The sequence below is a fragment of the Glycine soja genome, chromosome 10 (assembly GCF_004193775.1).
Source record: "Glycine soja cultivar W05 chromosome 10, ASM419377v2, whole genome shotgun sequence".
Lineage (NCBI taxonomy): Eukaryota > Viridiplantae > Streptophyta > Magnoliopsida > Fabales > Fabaceae > Glycine > Glycine soja.
This window is the reverse complement of record NC_041011.1, coordinates 32,067,570-32,085,026: the sequence shown is the minus strand read 5'-3', so window position 1 is coordinate 32,085,026 and position 17,457 is coordinate 32,067,570. Positions and strand designations below refer to the sequence as shown.

The window sequence follows — 17,457 nt, the reverse complement described above, 5'->3', positions numbered from 1 at the left end:
TGACACCTAAGCACACTTAGTGGAGAATCTTGGACTTGATCTTAGATTAGTGGGCTGAACCATAACTAAAATTCACTAATCATAATTAGTGAAATTTTGGCCAAAAATTCAATTTCAAATCCAAGTGAAATTTGAATAGAAATTCAAATTTCCCTCCAATTTTGTGTGACACTTAGGCTATAAATAGAGGTCACGTGTGTGCACTTTTTTGTACTTTGATCATTTGAAAATTAAACTTCAGATTTCAGAGCTCTTTTAGAGCACAAAATTTCGTGCTCTTCTCTTCCTCTCCCTTCATTCATCTCCTTCTTCCTCCAAGCTCTTATCCATGGCCTCCTATGGTGGTGAGCTTCTTCTAGACTCATCTTCTCCTTGAAGTGGCATCTCCTCTCTCTCTTCCTTCTCCATTCCGCTGCCATTCATCTTCCAAGAAGCAAAGAAATCCATTGATGAAGAAGATCCTAGGCCTACAAGCTCTAATAGAGCTTATACCATTAGTGGTCTTCTGTTAAGTGATGACGTGACAGATAGAGTGCCACATCATCACGCCCAATCATTGACACGTTAGTGTCACATCATTGAAGGTGATGATGTGGCAATGAGGTGTTGGTGACAAGGCAGGATGATGTGACACTCCGTATGTCATGTCATCATTTAACGGAAGACGACTAACGATAGATAGTAAAATAAAACTGATTTTTTTTTTCAGGTACTTGGTTGAAAATAATGAATGTTAGGTAGTAATCTGAAAATGATTTATATTCAAGGTATGAAAAACTTAATTAAGCCTAAAAACTAAACCAAAAACAACTCTTGACAGAGCTATTTCTTCTCTTTCCTATTCGTGATTGCCGCATTTGCACATCTAGGTTTATTTTCCTTGCGAAGTGTTTCGGTTCATATATTGTTTTTGGTAACCATGTTATTGGTACTGAGTATCTATCGGCTTTGCCGATGATTAATCTCTGTCGAAAAATTTGATTGATCACCTTTAGTGGGGTTCTTCCTTCCCAACCACATTTTTTTTATCCACAAGATTCGAATCTGAAACCTTACTTAAGGAGACTGGGTTTAGTACCACTCGGACCAACGACTTGTTGGTTTTCGGTTTATATATAGCTTCTCTCTTCATTAGGTGAAAACTGTCATAACATGAAAAATCCTTAGTTACCATCTATCTTACTGCTTCAAGGCATTTTGAAACATAGTCCTGCAAGATTTGAGTTGATATTGCTATGCCTCATGGCTTAGCTGAATAATGTAATAGAAGTGGTAAGAAACTATAACAACCAAGGCACATCATCTTGTCCTCCTACGTTATCCAATCAAGTCTAATGTAATTGCATCCAGGTATACTCATGTAGTGCATCAACCTACCAAAATCCAAAACCTATTAATAGGTAAACATATATAAGAATATTAAGGTAAAATGAAGAGCTAAATAAAAACTTAAGAGCAAAAGACCGAGTACAAGCGATTACCTAATTCATCAGAACCTTTGTTAAACAACCCTGTGACTCATTACCTGATTTTAGATTACAGAACAGAATCTAATAAGCTAATGAATAGAAAGTTATAGAACAAGGATTCATAAAATCACTTTATAAAAGGACTAAATTTTTTCCAATACTTGGATAAACAACCTTAGATGAGTAGCTTAAAGTACAATGCAAGCAAAAATGGAAAAGGAAAGGAAAATTTGTGTGATAGCATGCTACATTGAGTTATGCAATTTATTAACAGAATCACACATGAAAATCTGACAATCAATTATTTGTATCATAAAATCCAATATAAGTTTCCACAGAGTAAGTATTGCATATTATCCATAGAGCTGGTCATAACTGATACCTTGAAAGTAAATACTAGATAGAGACATGTTTCTCATGTATCAACCATTGATGGACACATACTACTCTATTTAATTTGGTTGCAGTTCTTTCAAATGGTGATTTATCGATAATCATGAAATTATTTTGTGGATTCAGTGATAAAAGAGCTGTAGGCTATTGTTGTTCATTTGTCCATTTTTTGTTGGATATTACCTCGCAAACAAGGATCTTTCAATTTATTTCAGAAATTTCAAATACATAGAGGCTCCTTAAATGGAATTTATTCCCATTTTTCATGGAAGATGGAATAGAGCTTTGCCTCATGAGTTGTTTGTGATTTGTTGCTCCATTTTAGAAACAAACACCCAATTTTTTAATATTTTTTTGTTGGATATTACCTCTCAAACAAGGATCTTTCAATTTATTTCAAAAATTTCAAATACATAGAGGCTCCTTAAATGGAATTTATTCCCATTTTTCATGGAAGATGGAATAGAGCTTTGTCTCATGAGTTGTTTGTGTTTTGTTGCTCCATTTTAGAAACAGACACCCAATTTTTAAATATTTTTTGTTGGATATTACCTCGCAAACAAGGATCTTTCAATTTATTTCAGAAATTTCAAATACATAGAGGCTCCTTAAATGAAATTTATTCCCATTTTTCATGGAAGATGGAATAGAGCTCTGTCTCATGAGTTGTTTGTGATTTGTTGCTCCATTTTAGAAACATACACCAAATTTTTAAATATTTTTTGTTGATTATTACCTCTCAAACAAGGATCTTTCAATTTATTTCAGAAATTTCAAATACATAGAGGCTCCTTAAATGGAATTTATTCCCTTTTTTCATGGAAGATGGAATAGAGCTTTGTCTCATGAGTTGTTTGTGATTTGTTGCTCCATTTTAGAAACAGACACCCAATTTTTTTAATTTTTTTTCTATAAATTCCTCCATTAAGATAAAAGATGACTGATAGATAAACTTATGCTACTAATTATATGATGTTATAATACTATTGTATTTAGTGTGTTTGTTATGGGCAGGGCATATACTAGTTGTGCTACACTTTAAGATCTACATCATTTGTAGAAATAAGGGTATAAGTTCAGTCTTCTAGTTTTTTTTTTTGATTCACAATCAATCAGTCTTAGTGAAATATTCTCTTTTCTATTTTTCATTAACATACTAAGATTCTAATACATGGAAACACATTTTACAATAGTGGATTTAGTATTGGTCTATTAAGAAAGATGAGAGGAGTTCCAATTTATAGATGTAAAAAACATGAATGTCCTGGATTACACATTGATAAGAAAACTATGTGATGGTGCAATAGAAAACATTTTTTGTATGCGACAAAAAACAAAGTGACTTATTGAAGAAGTTTATAGTTGAAACATTCACAGTTTACATGAATATTAAGGCGTTGAGGACTCTATTTTCTATGAAATTGAGGTAGTTGTCAAAGTGGTAATTGAGAATCTCGGTGATGGATAGAAATTGTGTCATTGGGAAAAGAAAAATAAGTTTGGCTTTAAATAGATGCAATCGGAAAATGATAATAATGGAACCTAATGTGTGAAATGGAGATTTTCATTTTAAAGTACTTTGGCTGCTTTTGTAATTCTAAATGCATACAGTAACATATTTCTGTGAGTAACTACCATTGTTACTTCTTATTTACACAATAGGGAATAAAAAATGAATAAGTTGTGATCTATCCAAATGGTGATGAAAAAATGGGGATTAATTACTCCAATGGAACAACATTGAACTTGATGGAAAAATGCTTTAAATGGTCATATGGACAGCTGAACAATTATTTTCATTTGTGGAGGATTTTTCTCTAAAATTTCCATGTTCTATTCTATGAAATTTATCAAATGAATCATATGTCTTCCAATTTCTCATCGTTGCCCCATATCCTCATTGTAAAAGTGGAATAACTAGGAATAAGATAACACATATCAAAGCCACAATAGATTGGTAAACCTCTATGGTCATGAATAATGTGGTCAAATGCATTTCTTTTGTTCACAAACATAGAGGGCTTAACTAAACCCTAAAAACTAGTTTAAGGGGAGAGGAATACCAACTTATGATGGATCTTAACAATGCCAAGATTTTTAATTAAAATAAAAGAAACTATTTAGATAATACTAATGCAAGAGGCAATCTGACCACACAAACATGCACCAAAGTAAGAGAATTGTATTGAACAATGTCATGTCATACTTTCTTACTTCAATATTATAATGTCTCAAAATTGAAAAATCTTAAATCTTAGCATAGGAACACCCAATGTTCTTAAAACATTAGAACTATTCCTACAAGTCCAAATGCTCATATTAAACAGAAAGACATGACACAAACAAAGATGCAAAGATATAAAAGGAAAGATCGTGAAGAATAGAACCAAAGACTAATTAATTAAAATTAGGTTTCAATATGTTTTTGGGTCCTAATATTTCAAAAATTTAGCCTTAGATCCCTGCCATTAATCCATAATCGTTAACTAACTACGTGGCCATTAACTGGACACTTAGGAGTCTGATGTGTAATGCCACGTGTAATGTTTGTTCTTGCTGTTTATACACATTGGATTTGTTTTTTTAAAAAAGAAAACATTGCCATTTTGAAGTAGGCACTGTAGGTTTAAAAAAAACGAAAACGTTTCTTTCATATTGAAAGGGCATAACGGCAATGCTTTAGAAGGCAAACACGTTTCCTTGTTGCTTGCTAGGTTTCTGTTAAAGTTCTCCACAAAAGGTGATTAGGGTTAACGTTTTGGTCCATTGTTGCTATCGTGGAGGGTTTGTTTAGACGACGTGTGGGTGCGACGTTTGGTGTTCATCCTTGTCGTTGTGGTCCACGCATTTTTGGGGTTAGGGTTTGGTGCGATTGGAGGAAGATTTTGGTGTTACAGCTTGTGGTCCCAAAAGTGAAGATCTTGGTCAAGAAAGGTACATCATTAATTGTTGTTTATTGCATTTATATTGTTTATTTTGTGTTGTTTGTTTGTTTTTTATGTCAGTATGTGGTGGGGTGCACATGATGCCTTTTTCATGGTTTTTATTGATTATAATAATGTTTTTATTGAATAGGATAATGTTTTCTTGGGGGGTTAACTTTTTTTCTATGGTTTGACAAAGATGCCTTTTTCTATGAAGGCCAATCATGGGGTAATTTCATTAGCAACCCCATTTTGAAGTATGTTGGTGGAGACAAAACGTTGTTGCTTGACATAGATGAGGACAAGTGGTACTTCTTCGAATTGGTTGGCATTATGAAGGAAGACGTGAATTGCAGAGGTGACTTTAAGTTGTGGTGGACAAGAGTTCATGATGTTGGTCTAAAAGAGTTGGCCCTTGATAGTGATGCTATTGAGTTAGCAAATTTTGCATTGAGTAGCAACATTGAAGTTTTAGTTTCTGTTGACGAAATCAATGATGGAAGGGTTGTTGTTAATAAGGGTGATGTTGTAGCCCTTGATGATGGGGACAAAGGTGTTGGGTATGAAGTTGTTGGGGTTGAAGTTGCAGTTAGTAAGTCTGATTCTAGTGATATTGAGTCTAATGAAGGTGGTTTTGAAAGTCGGTCTGAGAATGATAATGAAGGTGTTGGTTTTGAAGATAGTGAAGAGGAGAGAGTAACTGGGGTTAATGATGGTTTTGATGGTGAGGATGAAGACTTAGTTAACCTCGTTTTGGAAAAAAAGTAGAAAAGCTTTTGGTGTTGGATATAGTGGTGGTCATTAGAATGTTGAAGAAGAAAATAGTGAACTGAGTGAGGGATATGAAACTAAAGAGATTTATAGTGCTGGTTTCGAATATGATGAAGAGGACATACACAAGTTTGTCAAATACAAGAAAGAGGAGTTAAGTAGAGGTTTTGAGTTCATGATTGGCATTGATTTTTGGAGCCTACAAGAGTTCAAAGAAGAAATTGTTGACCATTTTATAATGAATGAGAGAGAGGTTGTGTTTCAACCAAATGACAAAGTCAGGGCAAGGGCCAAGTGCAAAGAGAAATGTGGGTATGGGATTTTTGCAGCAAGGTAGGGAGGAGTTACACATACAGGATTAAGACATGCAGACCAAAACATCACCGTGGGAGGGTTTTCAGTAACAAGAATGCTAACTTTAAATGGGTGTCGAAAATTGCTACAGAGAAGTTAAAGTCCAATGATGATGTAAAATTGACACAGATAATGGATGCTGTGAGGTTGAAATATGGTATTGTTTTAACTTTGGTTGTTTCTTGGAAAGCCAGGATGATTGCTAAAGCAATAGTGGATGGGGATGCTGTTAGACAATACTATTATCTAGAGGCTTATGGTGAAGAGCTAAAACATGTATGTGCAAGGAACAACTACAAACTTATTTTAGAAAGACAACCAGGGTTGTTGCTTCCTAGGTTTGGGAGATTTTATATGTGTCTAGAAGCTAGTAAATTGGCCTTTAATTGTGCTTGTAGACCCATAATAGGACTCGATGGGTGTCACTTGAAGAATAAGTTTGGAGGGAAATTATTGATTGCTGTTGGTAGGGATCCTAATTATCATTATCTCCTTATAGCATTTGTTGTGGTGGAGAATGAAACAAAGGACACATGGAAGTGGTTCTTGGAGTTACTTATAAATGATATTGGAGACATAGAAGCCAACAAATGGATATTCATCAATGATCAACAAAAGGTTAGTAAACTGTTCTATTCATACTAAACACCTCTCCATTAGACTATACTATTTTTGTTTTGGGAGATGGATATTTATGATTCATTTTGTTATTTTTCTATATTTGAGGGATTGGTACAAAATCTACAAGCAATGGAAGCTGGTGAGGAAAACCGATTTTGCTTAAGACAATTGTATCAAAATTTGAAGAATTTTTTTGGAGGAGGCACACTTCTTAGAGATTTAATGATGGGTGTAAGAAAGGCAATATATAAGGAGGCTTGGGAAGACAAGATGACCCACATTAAGGAGGTTAGTGAAGAAGCATATGATTGGTTGATGACTACTATTCCAAAAAATGCATGGTGTAAGCATGCCTTTTCTCATTTTCCTAAATGTGATTTGCTGTTGCATAGTTTGAGTGAGTCTTTCAATAGCACCATTTTGGTGGCCAGAGACAAACCAATAATTACAATTTTTGAGTAGATTAGGTCATACCCAATGGCTAGGTTTGTCACACAAAAGACAAAGTTAGAAAGACATAAAGGTGAAATTATGCCTAAACCTATGAAGAGGCTGAACTGGGAAATTAATCAAAGTCGTAACTGGAGTACAATATATTATAGTCATAAGGTATTAAAGGTTACCTATGTTTTGAATGGTGAGAAGTTTGTTGTCAATTTGGTTGATAAATTTTTTTCTTGTAACTTTTTGAGCATAGTAGGTATTCCATGTTGTCATGTAATGGCAGCATAGCAGTATGCTGGACACAAACCTGAACAATTTGTGCGTGAGTATTATTCTAGAAAATTTTATGAGGTCTGTTATTCGCATGAAGTGTTTGCTATGAATGGTCAAAGATTATGGAAAAATGCTAAGAATCCTATATCTGTCTTTCCACCTGAGTATAAGAGGGGTCTAGGTAGACCTAAAATGCTAAGGAGAAGGGAGGCTGATGAGGATTCGAATCCCACTAAATTGAGGAAAAAATAATTAAGTACCAATGTAGAAGGTGAGGGAAACCTGGCCACAATCAGAGGAAGTGCAATTTTCCTCCTCCAATAGTTGAGGAACTAGAGAATGAAAGATGTAGAAGCAAAGCTTCATGGTGAATCAAAGGTGATTCAAAGGTGTTTTGATGATAACAATGATGATAACAAAAGATAATGACAAAGGTGATGACAAAAAGCTCAAAGATCAATCAAGAACAATTCAAGAGTTCAAGATAAGAATCAAGAAGAATTCAAGACTCAAGAAGAAAGTCTAGAGACAATAATCAAGATTCAAGGTTCAAGATCTCAAGAATCAAGATCAAGATTCAAGGCTCAAGATTCATGAATGAAGAGAAGACTCAATCAAGATAAGTATTAAAAAGTTTTTTCAAAACTTTGAATAGCACATGAGTTTTTGACAAAACCTTTTACCAAAGAGTTTTTACTCTCTGGTAATCGATTACCATATTGTTGTAATCGATTACCAGTAGCAAAATGAGTTTGAAAAAGTTTTCAAACTGAATTTACAACGTTCCAATTATTTTCAAAAGGCTGTAATCGATTACAATGTTTTGGTAATCGATTACCAGTGCCCTTGAACGTTGAAATTCAAATTCAAATGTGAAGAGTCACATCCTTTCACTTAAAAGCCTTGTGTAATCGATTACCAGTGACTGTTCCTGATAAATCAAAAGATGTAACTCTTCAAAAGGTTTTTGACTTTTTCAAATTGGTTTTAAGTTTTTCTAAAAGTTATAACTCTTCTAAATGGTCTTCTTGACCAGACATGAAGAGTCTATAAAAGCAAGGTTTTGTTTTGCATTTTAATTTATTCAATCTTGAATACTTTTCCAATCAATCTCTTACAATCCTTTACAAGCATTGAATCTCTTTGAACTTCTTCTTCTTCTTCTTTGTACCAAAAGCTTTCTAAAGTTTTCTGGTTTGCCAAACCTTGAAAACTTGTGCTATTCATCTTTTCATTCTCTTCTCCCTTTGCCAAAAAGAATTCGCCAAGGACTAACCGCCTGAATTCTTTTTGTGTCTCTTTTCTCCCTTTTCCAAAAGAACAAAGGACTAACCGCCTGAATTCTTTTGTGTCTCCCTTCTCCCTTGTCAAAGAATTCAAAACGACACAGTCTAAGAATTCTTTTGATTCTTCCCATTCCCTAATACAAAAGTGTTCAAAGGACTAACCGCCTGAGAATTCTTTTGTATCCCCATTCACAAAGTATCAAAGGTTTAACCGCCTGAGATCTTTGTCTTAACACATTGGAGGGTACATCCTTTGTGGTACAAGTAAAGGGTACATCTACTTGGGTTTGACTGAGAACAAGAGAGGGTACATCTCTTGTGGATCAGTTCTAGTGGAGGGTACATCCACTAGGTTCAAAGAGAACAAGGGAGGGTACATCCCTTGTGGATCTTTGCTTGTAAAAGGATTTTTACAAGGTTGAAAGAAATCTCAAGGACCGCAGGTCGCTTGGGGACTGGATGTAGGCACGGGTTGTTGCCGAACCAGTATAAAAACTCTTGTGTGTTTGTCTCCTTCTTCCCTACTCTTTTACTTTCCGCTGTGCATTTAATTTCCGCTTTTACTTTCTGTTAAGATTCTCTTCTACTCCTCATTCTCTTAAGAATTTAGTAAAAGCCTTAGAAGAGTAATTTTTGATTAGTAAAGGATTAGGAATAATTAATTCAACCCCCTTTCTTAATTATTCTGAGGCCACTCGATCCAACAAAAACACTATTATTCAACTAGTGAATGAAGCCAATGCAGAAGGTGGCACAGTTGCTATAAATGATAAGACATTAGCTATTATTCATTCATAAGAAGCTGAGAACGAACCTGCTATTGAGGCACAACAAGCTGAGGTAAGTAACTTGTTTACATTAGTTACATCTTTTAAAACCATCTATAAATTACTTAAAATATCAATTATTATTGGATTAGGGAATGACACCAAAAGGTGGTCATCTGAATAAAAGGAAACAAGTACCTCAAAAATAGCTTGGTTCAAAGACTATGAAAAAGGAAAAACTATCATCTTGAAGGTCTATCAAAGGTGCACAGGAAACTTCTGAATCAGCTTCGCAACTAGCTCTTCCATCAACATCTGAATAAAATTCTCAACCAGCTTCTATAAAACAACCATCTGGTATGGTTGCTTCTCAAGAACAACTAGCTTCTCAAGTAACTTCTTAAGCACAAGTAGCTTCTTAAGTACTCAAGTAACTTCTTAAGCACAAACAACTTCTCAAGCAACTTATCAAGTAGTTTTTTGAGCAGCTTCTACAATTGTAACATGGTTGTCTTTTGAGAGTGCAAAGTCCACCAAGTTGGTGAGATTACAGGTGATGTTGAACTTAAATATGTTGTTGGTCACCATAGAGGTCTTAAATTAATGTATTGTACATCATATTTGTAGGGAACTGGAGCACCTACCGAAATGGTCAGGAAGTCTGAAAGATCAACACCTCTTCAAAATGTATTCCTTACTAGAGTTGACAACTTGAAAAAGTTGTTAGAGTTGACAAAAGGACAATCTATAAATGATGTGATAGAAAGGAAAATTTTGTAATCAACAAGATTAACTGAATTGTGTGGTAGGTTGGCTTTTCCCAAACAACCAACATCTGGTGTTGTTACTAGTGTTGATAAGGTTGTATCTAATTTTATTCAACTCTTGTCCTTCATTAACTATATACATTACTGATAAAGTGTTGAATTTCAAGTTTCTCAGCAACAAGGAGTTAGAAGGGTTAGGGCCAAGGCCAAAGTTATTAGCCCATCAACAAGAGTCACAAGAAGCAAAGGCAAAACAAAATCTGAAGGCAATAATCATTCTATGGGACAACAAGGAACATATTGCAAGAAATAATGATCCGAAAATGAAGATTCCATTTTTTGTTTAGCTTTTTGGTTGCCTTTTTGGTCTGTAATGATGCCATTTTGGTTTACTTTTTGGTCTATAATGATTCCATTTTGGATGGCTATTTGTTCTGTAATGAGGTCATTTTGGTTCGATATTTGCTTTGTACCACATGGCTTCGTCAGTAGCCAAACTCTATTTATATTTTAATATTGTAGGATTTGTTGGTTGTCAAACATTATGTGGTTGTCAGACCCTAATTATATCCGGGTATAATACTTTTATCATTCAGATATGATGTTTTGATTATTGCTCATTGAATTTCGGTGTTTGGCACCCGTTGCAGCGTAAGGCCAATGGGTCGCTCAGGGTTTGATGGTTGATTGTCAAATGTAGAAACAAAAAGCCACAAGGAAAGGGGAAAAATGGTCATTTCCTAGAATTTTTTGGACCTAAACATGCCCAGGCTAGCATCTGGCTCGCCTGGGCCATGAAATTTCTTCAGCCCTAAGCAAGCCACTCGCCTGGGCGAGCTGATACCTTCAGCTTTAAGCAACCAGCTCGCCTAGGCGAGTTTCCCCTGCACCAAATGGCCTTTTGCTATAAATAGCCATGCAGCGGAAGGGTTTAAGGGTTCAAAAACTGAAGAAAAAGAGGAAAAACATAGAAAGAAGAAAGAGAAAAAGAAAAGAGAAAAGCTGATGTTGGACAAGTGGCCTTAATAACTTAAGAGGGAGGGTGAATTAAGTTTCAAAATTTTCCCACTAACAATGTTCTTTTAAATGCCCAAGACAAAGTAAACTACAATAAAATAACTAAGATAAGGGGAAAGAGAAATGCAAACTTGATTTATATTGGTTCGGCCACTTCCCGTGCCTACGTCCAGTCCTCAAGTAACCCACTTTAGATTTTCACTAACTTTGTAAAAAATCCTTTTTACAACTTCTAAACATCCAAGGAATCCATTTACCTTGTGTTTAGGAAACTCACAATTCAAGAAAGAACCAGTCTCTTGATTAAAATTGACTTTCTGAAAAGAACAAAAAAATTTCTCTCCTTTAGAGTGGATGATATAATTTGAAGTTCCTAGATAAAATCTCAATAGATTTGCAAGTGTTTGCCCAAGAGTTGTTGAGAGAGAATTTAACAATGAAGTTCAATTGGAATATCTCTTTCTTGCTTTTTGAAGTCAGACACACATATATATAGGCCCTTCGTGTCTTTTCAAAATGGTTTGAAGAGATGTGTCTTTTCAAAAAGTTTTTTTTTGAAATTTTTCATTGGTAATCGATTACAGGTTTCTGGTAATCGATTACAAAGTTATATTTTGAAGGGTCATGACTTTTGAATTTGAATTTCAAGAGTTCTGTTGCTGGTAATTGATACCAAACATCTGGTAATCGAATACAAGTTCAAAATTCAAATTCAAAACCCTTTTTAAAAGCTATTTTTCAAAATTATCTTCTGGTAATCGATTACACATCCTGGTAATCGATTACTAGAGCCTTGGATGTCTTGGAAACACTTTTTTTTGAGGCAAGGCTTTATCTTGAGTTAATCTTAAAGCAAGGCTTTGTTTGTTGAAGTAACCTTGTATTAATCTTGAAGCAATGCTTATCCTTTGGAGCAACCTTGTTTGATTCTTCTTTGGAATCATCAAAATAATGTATTCATACATTCACATTCTCCCCCTTTTAGATGATGACAATCATTCTCAAGTGAATTCTTTTCGACATCATCAAAACATGCATGATTCACATTCTCTCCCTTTTTGATGATAACACTCATTATCAAGACAAATTCTTTTTGACATCATCAAAACCTTCATGATTTATAGCCGAGGCGCTGTCGAATCGAACCGTGGATCGTTTCCTACATCATTTCTCTTGCTAGCCTTGTACCTTGTGATGCAAGCTCCATTGGAGCTTGTAGGCCTAGGATCTTCTTCATCAATGGATTCCTTTGCTTCTTGGAAGATGAATGGCAGCGGAATGGAGAAAGGGAGAGAGAGAGAGGAGACACCACTTCAAGGAGAAGATGAGTCTAGAAGAAGCTCACCACCATAGGAGGCCATGGATAAGAGCTTGGAGGAAGAAGGAGATGAATGAAGGGAGAGGGAGAGAAGAGCACGAAATTTTGTGCTCAAAAAGAGCTCTGAAATCTGAAGTTAATATTCAAATGATCAAAGTTTAAAAAAATACACACACATGACCTCTATTTATAGCCTAAGTGTCACACAAAATTGGAGGGAAATTCAAATTTCACTTGAATTTGAAATTGAATTTGTGGAGCCAAACTTTGGAGCCAAAATTTCACTAATTATGATTAGTGAATTTTAGTTATGGTTCAGCCCACTAATCCAAGATCAATTCCAAGATTCTCCACTAAGTGTGCTTAGGTGTCATGAGGCATGAAAAGCATGAAGGACATGCACAAAGTGTGACTATATGATGTGGCAATGGGGTGTAGTAAGCAAATGCTCACCTCCCCCTCTAAAATTTAATTGGATTGGGCTTCTACCAATTCAATTAAATTTATTTCCAACCACACACATCAAATATCCACTTAGTGCATGTGAAATTACAAAACTACCCCTAATACAAAAACTAGTCTAGGTGCCCAAAAATACAAGGGCTGAAAAATCCTATATTTCTAGGGTACCCTACCTACAATATGGAGCCCTATATACAAGGACCAAATATAATGACATCCTAGTCTAATATGTACAAAGATAATTGGACCCAACCTTGGCCCATGGGCTCAGAAATCTACCCTAAGGTTCATGAGAACCCTAGGGCCTTCTTCAGCAACTCTAGCCCAATCTTCTTGGAGCCTCTTGCTCATGGTTCTAGTGATTGGTCCCTTCCTAGGGAGGATTGCATCACCTTGTGCAACAGTTGGTGAGTTTTTCTTAAGATTTTGATGTAATCTATGTACCCTTATAGGTCCGTTGTGATATTATGTGTGCATTTATCTTCTCCACTTATCGTTGGTAATTTCATTTTATTCGTAAGGATTAGTTCTAATCGGTCACTAGTGTCATGAAATTGGGATTTTTTAGTAAGACTGGAAAGTAATAAACAAAACCAAATGAAAAAAAAAATCAATTCACAACCAAACTTCTTTTCGTCAAATATCACTTGAGATCGTTTCAAGGTCCAACGCCTTAACGACTTTTTGTTTGCATTTAAAATGAATCTTTCAAAAAAAAAAAAACATAAACTTTCTTATTAAAGAACTACGCATGTCTGATTTCCTCATTGCACCTAGGAATAGGTAGGAGCAAGGGAAGCACCCTTGTCGATTTGAAAAAAATAATAATAAAAAAAGGGAAAATAAATAATTTTGAGGTCACGTTTTACACACTCAATTAAAGGCTGTCGTCCCTTGTGACGGGCGCGTGGGGTGCTAATACCTTCCCTATGCGTAAACAACTCCCGAACCCTTCTTTTCAAAATTCGTAGACCTCTTTTAGTTTTTCTAACATTTTTCTTAAATAAACGTTGGTGGTGACTCCCACTCGTTTTCTCATTAGGAGACGAACGTGCTTTCCTGTATTTATTTTCTTTCGCCGTCCCGTCATAAGGTAGGTTGTGATAGATGGCGAATCCACTGGGGAGATTGTTAAAGAGTTAAGCCATTTGATCAGTGTGCAATTTTATTGTGACTTTTTCTTTATTTATGTTCCCTTTTCTCTTTTATCCTTATGTCATGCTCACATTCATGATCGTTTCATTCTGCTATAGTTTTTTTTTGTGGTTTTTGCTTCAACCCCATTTCTTTTGTCCTTTGTTTTGTTCATACTTGTATATAACCTTTGCCATGTTGTTACCTATTGGTGTGTATCTTTATATCTATTACCTTCGTAGTTAGAAATAATTTGTGCCCTTGAATCCTAGGGTAGACGACATGTGATGTACTTGTTGTATCTACCTGGGAATTTTCTGTTTGCTTGGTAGGTAGGGTTGGTTAATTCATAGGTTGCTCCATTCACACATAACACCTACACTTTTTGCACACACTTTGAGATATTAGGCCCTATACCCAGGTCTGTATGAGCCATAGCGAGTGGAGGTCGATCTGTGGTCATGTTGGGTCTCTGACTTGCTTGATAACAGTGAAGCCTCATCTAGAGTTTTCCTTTTTTGGTGATGCATTGTCGCTGGTAGTCCTTACAACCATAGTGTTGTCACCTAAGAGGATGATATCTTTAAAGGCCGGTATGGTTACATGAAACTACCCTTGGGAGTTGTCACTAGATAGTGAACTTTTGGATCATTTCCATTAGGTTCCTCAATTAGGGACATGGAGCAAACTCACCATGTCCTTTTTCCTTGATCGCATCATGCATATCTTCATAGCGTCATAATGGACATATCATTCTTGTATTTACCATTTATCATATTCACGCATTGCATTTGCATAAGTCATTGCTTTGTCATACATATTCATTTAGCATGTTTTTGTTCTACCAATCACATACCTTCTATTGTCATTAGTCACATGTTATGTTCACTCACGCGTACTTCTGCCATATAGTTGCTCATGTCTTGCATTATTTTCTTCGTCGCCAAAGTCACAATGAAGCGTGAGAGTTTACACCTCATTCTTAGTTGCATGTGTTGGGTACCATGGTAATAACTTTAAACAAACCATGTTGGGGTTATACAATTCTTTCTCCCAAGGATGATTGAAAGTCACATGAACATGGTACCCAATGCATTGTTAATAAGAAGGGGTTGTCTTCCGGGCGTCTTGTGTCAATTTGATAAATATGTTTGTCATGCACAGCATAACTATGCGTTGATCATTCATCATATCTCCTCCATGATAGGGTGTTGAAGTATTGACAATTAAATTTCTATTCTTGCAAACATGGGGTCGAACCAAGCGCAATCTTTTAAGAAAAGGTTTTATCACATCAAAGTCAAAAATCAAGAAGTAGCTCGCTTGCGAAAGTTGAGGCAGCGGATGGATCAGGTTCACCGTCAGTCTTTTAGCAAGTTGAAGCCATTGCATCTCTTACCTAATACTATGACCAATCACTCATATGCTTCACTTTTCGGGACTTTCAGTTAGCACCAACCATAGAGGAGTTCGAGGGGATCTTAGGATGCTCGATGCTATACCTCTCTTCTGGGTACTACCCTTCTATGGTGAGAGTAACGGGAGTAGCCAAGATCTCAGAACGAGAGTTAGATCGAGTGAAGCAAAGTAGGAATAAAGTAGCAAGAATACCGAGAAGTGCTTAAAGGAGAAGGCGGAAATCCTGGCAAGCCAAGGAGAGTTAGTATCATTCATGGATGTATTAACACTACTAGTGTTTGGGGCGGTACTATTTCTGAATGTAGACGGACTTGTAGATCTAGCAACATTTGATGCCTTTCTTGCTTATCACCACAACAAGGAAAGCCCGATCATTGCTGTTTTAGCAGATGCATATGATATATTCAACTTAAGATGTGAGAAAAGTGGTGCGGGAATTGTCTGTTGTACACCTGCTCTTTATGTATGGTTGGTATCCCAAGTCTTTAATCATGGAAGTAGATCTGCCTGTCCTCTACAAGGTCATCGCATGTGTTCGAAAAAAGATAAAGCAAATTGGGAAGAGCTCTTGGCAGGCATAACAGGAGCGTCCATTAGTTGGTTCCCACAGTGGAAAGAAAGGGGGACAAGATTGACAGCAGCAAAAATGTATATAAAGATGGTTTAGACATAATCCAAGTAAGTTCTCTTGCATTGTTAATAAGAAACATTGATAATTGATGGTTTAGACAAAATTAAACTAAGTCTAGGCTAAAAATAGTAAAAATGCAAGTAAATAAGATTGACAGCAGTAGGTAAAAGTGTTGGGTCTTTCTAACAAACAAGCTGATGTATATAAAGATGTTTCTCTAATCAATCATGCTTTTGTGTTCTATGCTGTAGCCTAAATTACTAAACCTCGATCCCTAGTTAGGCTGAATCAATCCAAGCTTTATCCTCAGATCCCTCTTGTTGGACTAGGCTTAATTTATACAGCCCTCGTAGGTTTAGACTAACTTAAACTAAGCTTTGTCGTCAGATCCCTCTTGTTGGACTAGGCTCAACTTAAATAGCTTACGAAAGTTTAGACTAATTTAACCTAAGCTTTTTCCTCAGATCCCTCTTGTTGGACTAGGCTTAGACCAAACAACATTGTTGTAACATCATATTTAAAACCAAAACTTAATCCACAAATCCCTCATTTAAGACTAAGTTTCAATCCTGCTTCAATCAAGTTCTAAGGCAACAGTACATTTCCCAATGCTAAAGTCACCTAACAGTACACACAAGTGGGTGATCAGACCAAGAGCATGCAATCTTTAAGCATTGAAAGAAGCATTGAACACAATAAACACAACCAATTAGATATTAAAGTGATTACATCTGCTGTTCTTTAGAAATCCCCAACAAGGGTGTTTAGCCAACCATTACAAAAAAACCCTAACAATAATGAGATTAAGAGTAGAGAATAACTGCTCCTTACACAAGAAGGGGGATCCCTCTTCCTTTTCTCAGCATCTCACAACTACTCTGCAACTCACTAATCTCTCTCTAATTACAAAACCTAGGTCTCTCTGCAAAAGCTGCTCCTCTTGCTGCCTCTAGAGCTCTTTTCCCGAAATAGGCACTGTGGTGTGCTCTGGAATTCTTTATAAAAGCTGTCTCTATGTGTCTGTGTCTCTACCCTAATTCTGCATAAGACAGGCTTTAAATAGGCTTTGAATCCAAGAGTCATGCTGGACGATCATATCCATCTTCTGAATGATTCCATAAATCAATCTGGCCTTGTCTAATGTGATATCAAAGGTGTGGGAGGTATGGATCAGGTTGGAGAATGATAGAATGCCCCATGTCTAAACCAGCGTGGTTAGATTCTTCCGTAAGATCTTCAATGTCAACCCATCAGCATTGAGCTCAAATCCCCTCCCAGGGAGTCATAATCGAGCTGCCAGTTCCTGTGGCTCTGGCTTCGAATGACAGAATCTGGAGTATACTGGAAAGTTCTCCCCCTCCTCAAGTATCACTGGGGTCTTCAGGAATGTGTTCAAGGTGTCTGCAT

General features: G+C 36.0%; 1 pseudogene; it reads right to left on the bottom strand.

Moving 5' to 3' along the window:
• Positions 1-1,280: 1,280 nt before the first annotated feature.
• The window catches only part of LOC114369842, an 83,811-nt pseudogene continuing 67,634 nt past the window's right edge, over positions 1,281-17,457 (bottom strand).